Below are 10,030 nucleotides of genomic sequence, written 5' to 3' on the forward strand. Positions count from 1 at the left end.
TCGACCGTTGCCGTTGGCTGCTGCTGGGACCGATAGTAACAGGTATCCACGATAGCTTCTATTGTCAAGTGGTTCGCACCAAAACTAATATTTCTTTAGCAGAACTAAATAATTACAATTTCTAACTTTGGCAGTGCGCATGCTATTTTTTGGTCACGTGTTTTTGGTGCGTATCTTGTGTCCAGAGTACACATTCGGTTTGAGAACGAATGCGAATGAGTTCTCCAAACTCATTCGATGGCGAATGTCATTCCAACCTAATGACATGAAATGTTCCTGTGTAGCAGCTGATTAATGGCATTAGGTGCTAATGTCATTCGATGGGAATGACAATCAATTGGCCGTGTGCTAGGGGTATAAGTTCGGCGGAGGTTGCGATGTTCCAGACGCAGTAAGTTCATCTTACATACCTGTAGCTTCATAACAGATTACAAAGCGCAGACGTTATACCATTTACAATATATTTGGAAAAGTGACAAGTTTAAAAATGAAGATGAAATTAAAAACTCGTTGCTTTCCATTCAAAGTACGCAAGTACTCTTATGTATCTAATTTTTCTATGCAGGTTTTTTTTCCGTATTACAGGCACGCACAAAACGTTTCTGTGCCAAATGTTAGGCTGAGTGTGAGCTATCGATTTCTGCAGTCATGATAATGATGACCATCAGAACCATCTATCGAATTTATTTTTCAGCCTGGAAGTGCATTTAAACTCTAAGCTGCGTTCCTACAGCCACACAATGTCGAGCAGAGGTTGCGATGATTCCAGACGCACAAAGTTTTACTTACATACCTTTAGGGTTCCTAACAGATTATCTTTATAAAGCGTGGACGTTATACCATTTACGAAATAGTGGGAAACGTGACATGTTTTATGATTTTCCTATGCTGCATTTAGGTTTGTACTCAAGGCGTTCTTGAAACTTTGAAGCGGCGACTCCATCATGTAAATGACATCAAGAGGCAAGGTTTGTGAACAATTTAATGTGCCTCAAAAGCTTGTGATAAGATATATATCAATCTTTAAAAATTTATACAAATGGAAATCTCCAATTACAAGTGCATGGCGAAGAGTAAACAAGGATTAGGGGCTGATATAAACTGAAAGGAACAAACAAACACTCGTCTCATTCTAGATACTTGAAATCCGAAGGCTGTACATATAAAAAACCGCCAATACTCTGAAAACAGAAATAACGACTGGAAGGCAATCTCTGAAAAAGATATGAAACTACAAACACATGCGTAATCACTTCGAAACATGCTATCTACATCAGTCTATGCAAACTGTTCAAAGCAATATAGTCAATACAGTTCAAAGCAAAGCAACTGTTCAAAGCATTAATGATCATACATTCATCACCTTGTTCACTCAGTTCCTTGCTGTGCGGGCACTCGAATGCTGTGGCAAAGTCACCGTTGCCCCTGACAAGTTCATTCAGTAGAGGTGTTGCGTAAGAGGTGCTGCAACGGTAGTAGGCAAAGCGTGCGTAGAAGAATTGCGCTCTGGAAATGCGGAAGAGGCTCCAGGCATTCTGAACTGTGTACCACGACGCTCTTGCAGGCGCTGGTCGGATGGCCTCATCGGGGGCTGTGCATGCTGCCGCGACAACGGCGGCGATTTGCAGCCCTTCCTTGAGCGCTACTAATTCATGCATGAACTCAAGGTATCGGGCGGATGATGTAGCCAGCATGCATTCTCTGCAATGAAAGATTTGTCAGACTGATATTAGAAAAGAAATTTCGGGCCTATTTTCAAATTATAGTATACTATGCCGTTATGTGTTTCTTAAACTTCTGATAATGCGTTACTGAAGATTGTTTCAACTGTCATTAAATCATGCGTTCATACCCCAAATCACAAATAAATCTTCCGTTTATATTGCACTCTTCTCTGGATGATTTTCCATTAGGCTTATAGAATTGCGCGCTCCGCCTTTGGTGTAACGATAGCAGCAGCATTGCTGGCATACTATATGTTTGTTTTTAATACATGTTTGCTTCCACATATCCTCTCGAAGAGCCGCTAGAAGGCATCAGTTGTCATGAGCAAAGCAATCAATCTCAATTTCTGTTTACACTCGGTTGAAATGAATTTATCAACTTGACAAAGAAAGATGTCAGCCCCTCCCACATATCGATGAATTTAAACTGACCCTCAAGCTGCAGCTATTTCTGGTGGATGCATTTCACGAACAGCTACACAAAGACTAAGTCAGGGGATAACGTAAGGGCTGCTTTCATCGTGCCAAATACCATTTTGGAGTTCAAATTTACACATTTCTACTTTCCTTTAGACCATAAATTTTCAAACGAGTGGAGGGCGCCATTATGATAGCCTTAAAGTGTCAAAAGTGCTATTGGAATGACGTTGGTTGCGTGACAGATTGAGACTAACCACATAAAGGCTCGACGTACTACTCAAACTTTTAAATCATTTAATAAAACCCGGGATCTAGATCTTCGGCCGGTCGGCGAAGAAGAAGCCATCATTTGTACCATACAATTTCAGCAAGGACAAAGCGCGTCCTCTGTTTCCAAATACAGGCGTAGGCTCGTAGTTCACCCACCGTGGTGACTCATTGGTTAAGGCGCTCGTCTACTGAGCCGTAATACCCGCTTTCGAACCCCGCCGCGGCGGCCGCGTTTCGACGCAAGCGAAACGCAAAAAAGCACCCGTGTGCTCTGCGATGTTAGTGCACGTTAAAGATCGCAAGGTGGTCAAAATTATTCCGGAGCCCTCCACTCTGCACCTTACTCTTCCGTGCTTCTATTAGTCACTCCTTTATCCCTTCCCTTACTGCGCGGGCCGAGTGTCCAAAGAGATAAGTGACACTTACTGCGACAATTCCTTTCCTGAAAAGCAATTTTCATTTATTTTTCTCTCAGTTCCAGCTGTCTTCTGAGAAAAGTAATATAATATTGCTTTTGGGGGAAAGGAAATGGCGCAGTATCTGTCTCATATATCGTCGGACACCTGAACCGCGCCGTCAGGGAAGGGATGAAGGAGGAAGTGAAAGGAGAAATGAAGAGGGGCCGTAGTGGAGGGCTCCGGAATAATTTCGACCACATGGGGATCTTTAACGTGCACTGACATCGCACAGCCCACGGGCGCTGAAAAAAGTAATAATAATAATTGGTTTTTGGGGAAAGGAAATGGCGTAGTATCTGTCACATCCCGGCGGACACCAGAACCGCAGCTTAAGGGAAGGGATAAAGGAGGAAGTGAAAGAAGGAAAAAAGAGGTGCCATAGTGGAGGGCTCCGGAATAATTTCGACCACCTGGGGATCTTTAAAGTTCATTGACATCGCACAGCACACGGGCACCTAAGAGTTTTCCTTCATAAAAACGCAGCCGCCGTGGTCGGGCCTGAGAAAAATGAAAATTATTTTTTGGGGGAAAGGAAATGGTGCAGAATCTGTCACATATCGGCGGACACGTGAACCGTGCCGTAAGGCAAGCGATAAAGAGGGAGTAAACGAAGAAACGAAGAAGGGCCGCCACCGTGTGGAAGAGGTTGAAGTAACGAGCGTTTGCTGTTTCGTTTACTAGATGAAGAAAGCGAAGAAGAACGCGCCGGTATTCTAATAATAATAATTTTGGGGGGGGGGGGGGTAAAGGAAATGGCGCAGTATCTGTCGAATATATCGTTGGACACCTGAACCGCGCCCTAAGGAAAGGGATCAAGGAGGGAGTGAAAGAAGAAAGGAAGAGGTGCCGCAGTGGAGAGCTCCGGAATAATTTCGACCTCCTGGGCATCTTTAACGCGAGAAACGGACTGTAATACCCTCTGAAACTGGGTGAACTGCCACCATGCTCGGCTACGCGTGCACGAACGCCGCATAGCGGAGCGATTGCCGCCTAGACGCATCTATCAGACAAATTACGATGCATGTCTACCCATTGTTGTGATGCACCCCATCAAGATATGTCCCAAACAGAATTTGCTTCGTTTGGGGGGTCAAGGTGGCCCATGAATTCGGCTTGCGGTGCTATATGGCAACGCTTCAATTGCATGTATACAATGTTTACTTTTTTGTAATTGTGGTTTTATTGCTATACCACAGCCCGTAGGGTTTTATTTCCGCGACCAAATTCGCTATACAACTGCCCCCGTATGGGTGCCCATTGTTGTCGGAGTATTTAGTGTGGAACGAATGTATACATGTGTAGCGGTCCAGTAACAGGACAGTTTTCCTACCCTTTTTAGGATATTTTTTGGTGAGAGGAGAGGTGGGCAAGAGATGAGAGGGCACAACCAATTTTAATAGCCGCCATCTTGGATTCGAGAAACCGAAACTGCGCCGTTTCGTTCCCTGACGTCATACTCACATAGCTCCACCTCTATCCATCATAATATAGAAAGTCACATCGTCACTGGCATGCGGCAGGTGGTTGTTTCTACAATGCTATTGTAGATGGCGCTACAAGTTTCACTGAGAGATGCGCTGTTTCCTAGTTGCAGCTACAGATGGCGCTTTTATCTCAGGGTGGTAGGAGACCTCACGAAATATCAAAACGTGATGAGTAGTTGCAGCCACATATGGCGCTGTGATACTGGGTCGTAGAAGACCCCGGGATATCTCGAAACTTGATGAGTAGGAGTCAACGATCTTAAAAGAGGTGCAGAAGTGGAGAGCTCCGGAATGATTTTGACTACATGGGGAACTTTAACGTGCACTGACATACCACTCCACACGGGCGCCTTAATGTTTCGCCACCATCGAAACGCGGCCGCTACGGTCGGCGAGAAAAATTGCAGGTCACAGGTTTCTGCGACTTGCTCCCTACTACAGACGATTCGCGAGGAACATTTCACACATTTTTGATTTAATAATGCACCTCGCGAGGTGTTTGAGCACTGTACTGTGCTGCTTCAATCTTTTTTTCTTAGACAGCACTGAACACCTACCGTTAAAAGAGACGCGCAAAGTTGTAACTACGTACAAAAGACGGCAGATATTTTTCAACCCCTATTTTATGTATTGCTTCTCACTAAGCACTTGTATTGCCTTGTGGTAGCTTAAGGGGAAGTAGTTTTCTCTTTGTATAGCACAACGCTGTGCGTGCGAAAGACTAAATCAACTCTACACCTGCTCCTGCGCGTCTTGGCTTAGCAGCGTCCGAAACAAGCTGGAGGTGGATGTCGCGCACCTCTTCTGGTGTCCGTTTTATGTTAGTCCCTTTCGCTGCCTCCTGTGGCATTCGCGGATACGGGCACTGTTCATTTCATGCCGATGCCTATTTTGGGCCTCGGTGCCGACCGGCCTCCCGCTTGACAGAGCGCACGACAGGGTCTCCTTTGCGGGGATGACGACATTCACGGTGCTGTGCGTGGAGGCACTTTAGAATTTCTTTTTTGGGCATGTTGCTAGCAGAAATAAAGGTGGTGCGCTGGTGCGCGTGTGCGGCGAAGCCACCTGTATTTTTTATCTCCAACATCACAGCCTCCCCGTTGCACAATATAACATCTGTCTAATCGGCCGCGTGATGGCTGTGGTGTCGGGTCTACTGTGGCTCTTACTCTCTCCATTTTCTGATCTTAAGCTGCGTGGTGGCTTTGACGCCATGTCGTGCGAAAGCATTTTCGTCGCGTCAAGTGTGGCTCGGACGGTTGGATTCCATTTAGTTCTGTTGAATCCCGGCTACCTGATTTTAGTTAGTTCGAGCCTATCGTAGGACGTGCTATAGGTCGGGCAACGCCCTAGCTGTGTCGTCGAGATTCACAGCAGCATGGCTCAGGGTATACTAAATAAACTCGCCATAAAACAAATGCTTCTTCGGACGCTTCCAGTGCGCAAGTAATGAACCAATGACGTGGAGGAGTTGAGGCGGCAACCTCCAGTTTTTTAGCGGTCCTGACGAAGTGAAAGCGCGGTCAATTTGAGAAGACACAAGCAAATATCGAATCCTTAACGTGAGCACCATCCAAGTTCTACACTTCTATAAATCTGAGCCATGACACGGGGTAGAGGCCGGCCGGGGAGGAAATGTAGGTGACCGTTACCATTACAAATATATTTCACGGTTTTAACAGAACAGGCCACGTATACCCTAATTAGGTTTTGGTACGCGATGATTCACACTGCCAGGGCGGCTTTATTGTTGCTGTATAGATTGAAGCCGCAGAGAGCGAAATGTGAGCTCTTTTAACATGAAATGGCAGTGTGCTCATGTAGAAGCACGACAGCGTTAAAAGCCGCGTTACGCACAAGATCCGGCGCCGGGGTTGTTAGCGTTGCGGGCGATCAATATTATGGCGTATGATAGCCCAGGCAGCCACCATTGGAGAGGCGACCTGGGTGGGCCATGTAGGTCGTGTGATTTTGTGAGACGTCACAACCTACCCATCGGATTGTGAACAAACTAACCAACCTGATAGGCTACAGTTAAATTAATGGTTGATCTCAACAGGTGGTACAGGTAGAGCACCTTCGGTCGCACAAGGCCCACCGGCGGCAACATTTGGCATCACAGGGAAGTGGCACATCCTTTCATCGCAGCGCCAATGCCATAGGAGTGGCATGAGGACCCTCAGGGACATATGGATGTAAAGTTGAGTATGACAAATTTCGTATATAAGTGCAAGAACTCATTAACGCTATCGCGTAAACAACCGTAAGGTAGAGCTTAAGTGTCCCCTTCAATTTTCCAGTTTGATGCACACGCCACGTGCGTAGGTTCATGCCATGTTGTGCTTACTACAGTTTTCGGAGGTACTCAACAGATGAACGTTATTCATCGACTACTACACGAAAATACACAATCTACAACGCTCTACCTAGACAAATATATAGATGCGAGAACACAAACAAATAAAGGAAGAGCTTGCATATATTATTGCCCGAATTGATCTGAATGCGGACTTATTCTACCCGGCGAGTGAGTAAAACAGGCTAAGGTTAGCGATTACTTAAAAATATTTGGTGTTAAAAAGCAAAGGTGAACATTTTTCTTCAGTTCGACAAATGTTGCAAACGACAACAGGCTTTCTAAGAGCGGTTTGTGAAATTGGCTAGGTTCCTAATTTATCACCTCGGAAATGGAACGCTCTGCAATCTTCTTCAACCATCCAAAGTGCAACGAATCACCTAAGCTTCACACGGCATGTACGCATAAGCTAAACAGAATGCACAAGCTCAGTGAAAGACATTTTTAGCGGAGCTCTCGTTTTCATACTGAATTCAATTCGGAGTAATATACATTACCTGTAGGATTCGAGCGCCGTCATCGTTTCTGGCGACCAGCCATCCCAGTCTACGAGGTTAATCCACAGCAAGGTTGTCATGCGACTCGTGATCACCCCTGCGTCGGCGAGCAGGGGGTCGGTGGTGCCGGAACTCAGCCAGCCGTAACCAAGCGAAGACACGTAGAGGGTGGTCGCGTTCACAAAAAACATGCGGTCCTTGACCCTGGTCTTGGCGTCGTCTCGAAACCAGGGTAAGCCTTGGCGCGCCTTTTCGTGTCTAGAGTCGAACTGAAAGTTCAACGCCAAGAATAAGTTCCGGACGAAGCCGTTCCTTGACATGCGGGGTACGGCAGGCTCCCGGAATATCAGTTCGCCAGGAAGCAGGAGAGAGAAGTTACCCACCATGGCCCGGAAGTGTTCCGTGTCGTTTCCGGCCGCCACCAGCCGCCGAAGGGGGCCGTAGTCAGCGAGCGCCTGCCGCGTGGACTCGAAGATGTTGCGGAGCTGGCGGTCTTTAGCGGGAGTCGCGAGTGCCGCTACGTATGTGACGCGCCATAGCTGGGCGCTGTCGTACAGGTGCTTGTAGCAGACGCCTTCGCTACGCATTGTGGGCGAATTCAGAGGGCCGTCCTTTTGAATGTAGCGCATGACGTCCAGAGCGAGCAGAAGGACCACGTAAACACGGACAACGACTGCTTCCTTGCGTCAGTCAGGAGTTGAATGTCGTGGAGAAGGTTAGCTTTGGACACCGTCGCAAATCTTTTGAAATGGTCAAGGTCTATAGAGATTTCGAGGAATATTTCTTTGAGCTGCGACGTATTCATAAGTCCGAAAGCTTCACAAATCTCGGTCAAAGAGATGGACGAGCGCCTCCACTTGACGAGAGGGAATTTCTTCCCCCACTTGGCGATGTCCTCAGCGCTGTAGTTGGTGTGGAAATGCTCATTAAGGGTGGAGAGACTGACGGCATAGCAGGAAGCGTCGCAAAAGGTTTTATAGCGAACGGTCTGCTTTATTCTTCTGATGAACGTGTGCTGAATACCGGTCGTCGCTATATCAAAAATAACCGTGAGGTGGTATCGCTGTTTGGCCGCAAGCACCAAGCGCAGCAGGTCGGCGCCACTCATTCGCTCTGTGAAGTTGGCGATTTCCAGCATGCTAGCTACGGCATCTCTGCTGAGCCTCTCGTACTGCCATATCTCCTCGATGCACGTTGTGTAAAGGGCATGGAGTGCCTCCGCAGCTTTACTGCTGTAGTTCTGGGTTCCTTTGATAATGCTGGTGGTGACATCCCACTAGAAAAAAAAATCCCGCAGTTGCAATGCGGAGTTTAAAATTGTTGATATTGTAAGTAGCTTAAAAGGTGTATTGCGCGAACAGTACTCCCCAACGTCGATGCGTGTTGCAGACAGTAGCGCTATTTCATGTCTTATTGTCTTAATTAAAAGAGGCGCAGAAATCAACAGCAAGACTAGAGTAGCGATAATAGGAGCGTATTTTTTCCGGAAGGAAGTACCGAAATGGGGTGGGTTCAAGAAATACTGCTCCCAAGGAAATGTCACGCATCACCCCATGTCCCGTGTAGTGACACAATTCGCGTGTCGACATTTGCCTGTTTAATTCCGAAGCTGTTGTTGCAGGATCTTTTTGTGAATAGTAGAACTTCTATTCTGAACACCCATATGCAGATTGTGATAAAAGAGATTACGAACTGGAGCAGTCCCGGCTAGCATTTATAAAAAACTGAATGGGGTGAAGGGGCTGGCCTTCGGTGTTCTGCGTGAAATGAATGCCCTTGCGATTATTTGCTGCGTATAAGGCAATTTTGCACATACAGTTTGGAGAGTGGGCACCTGTATTGATTGGTTTATTGAGGTCATCTGACGTAAGTGTGCATGCTTATGTGGGCTTTGGAATCAGCGAATTGAAAGGAGTGGAGAGGAGTTCTCTTATTCGGGGGCCTAACATACACTCAGTGTGCACAAAGTTTGCGCCCTGACCACTGGCGAAAATTCACGCGCCCCAGTCCAACTGGTGAGAGACTGCCAAATACGTCGTTTACAGCACGTGAGAAAAAACTTTTGAGGTGACTGCGGTAACCGCATTCGAGGAATGCGAAAGCATTGCCGCCTCCTCATTTCTCTTTTCCCATTTTTTCCTCTCTTTGCCTGTCTTTGCTTCACTTGTCTCTTCTCCTATCATTAACCCGATTAAGCACTGATGTAAATTTATCCAATTTCTTATACACCACAATAAATTATTACTTAATCAAGAACGATACCATCAATTCCCCACGTTGATTTTTCAAACTTGGTGTTACGCTTCGTTTTCAAATTGGGCGTCACGTGTTGGCTGCACCCACACTTCCGGTTTATTAAATTTGGCGCCACAAGTTGTCCTGATAAACTGCTCCACTTTTAGGCATTTTTGGCTATAAAAATTCACTAATCAATATATTCGCATAATATTTTTTCGACATCAACCTCACGTCATCCTCTTCCGATTACATTCATTTTTTCTGACGCTACCTCGTCTAAGTGCCTCACAACTGCTGCGGGCACGTTTTGCGGATGGGACCTTGTCGGTATAGCCTAGTGATGCCTTCGCATTACTAAGCCAAACGAACGTTCCTGATTAAGCTTTGGAATAGCATGGTTCTTTCAGCTGGAAGCAATCATAAGGATCTATGCTTAGCGACCACTTTGACTGTTGTGTTTTTGCGTTAGACGGGAAATATTATAATTGTAGTTAAGGCAAGCAACATCCGTAAGTGTCGCCAAGCTACTCAATGCACTGAGCGCTGTAAAGAATGATGCCGCAAAGAAGCTGCGCGCTATGGG

This window comes from Amblyomma americanum, chromosome 9 (assembly GCF_052857255.1).
Source record: "Amblyomma americanum isolate KBUSLIRL-KWMA chromosome 9, ASM5285725v1, whole genome shotgun sequence".
In the NCBI taxonomy this organism is placed as follows: domain Eukaryota; kingdom Metazoa; phylum Arthropoda; class Arachnida; order Ixodida; family Ixodidae; genus Amblyomma; species Amblyomma americanum.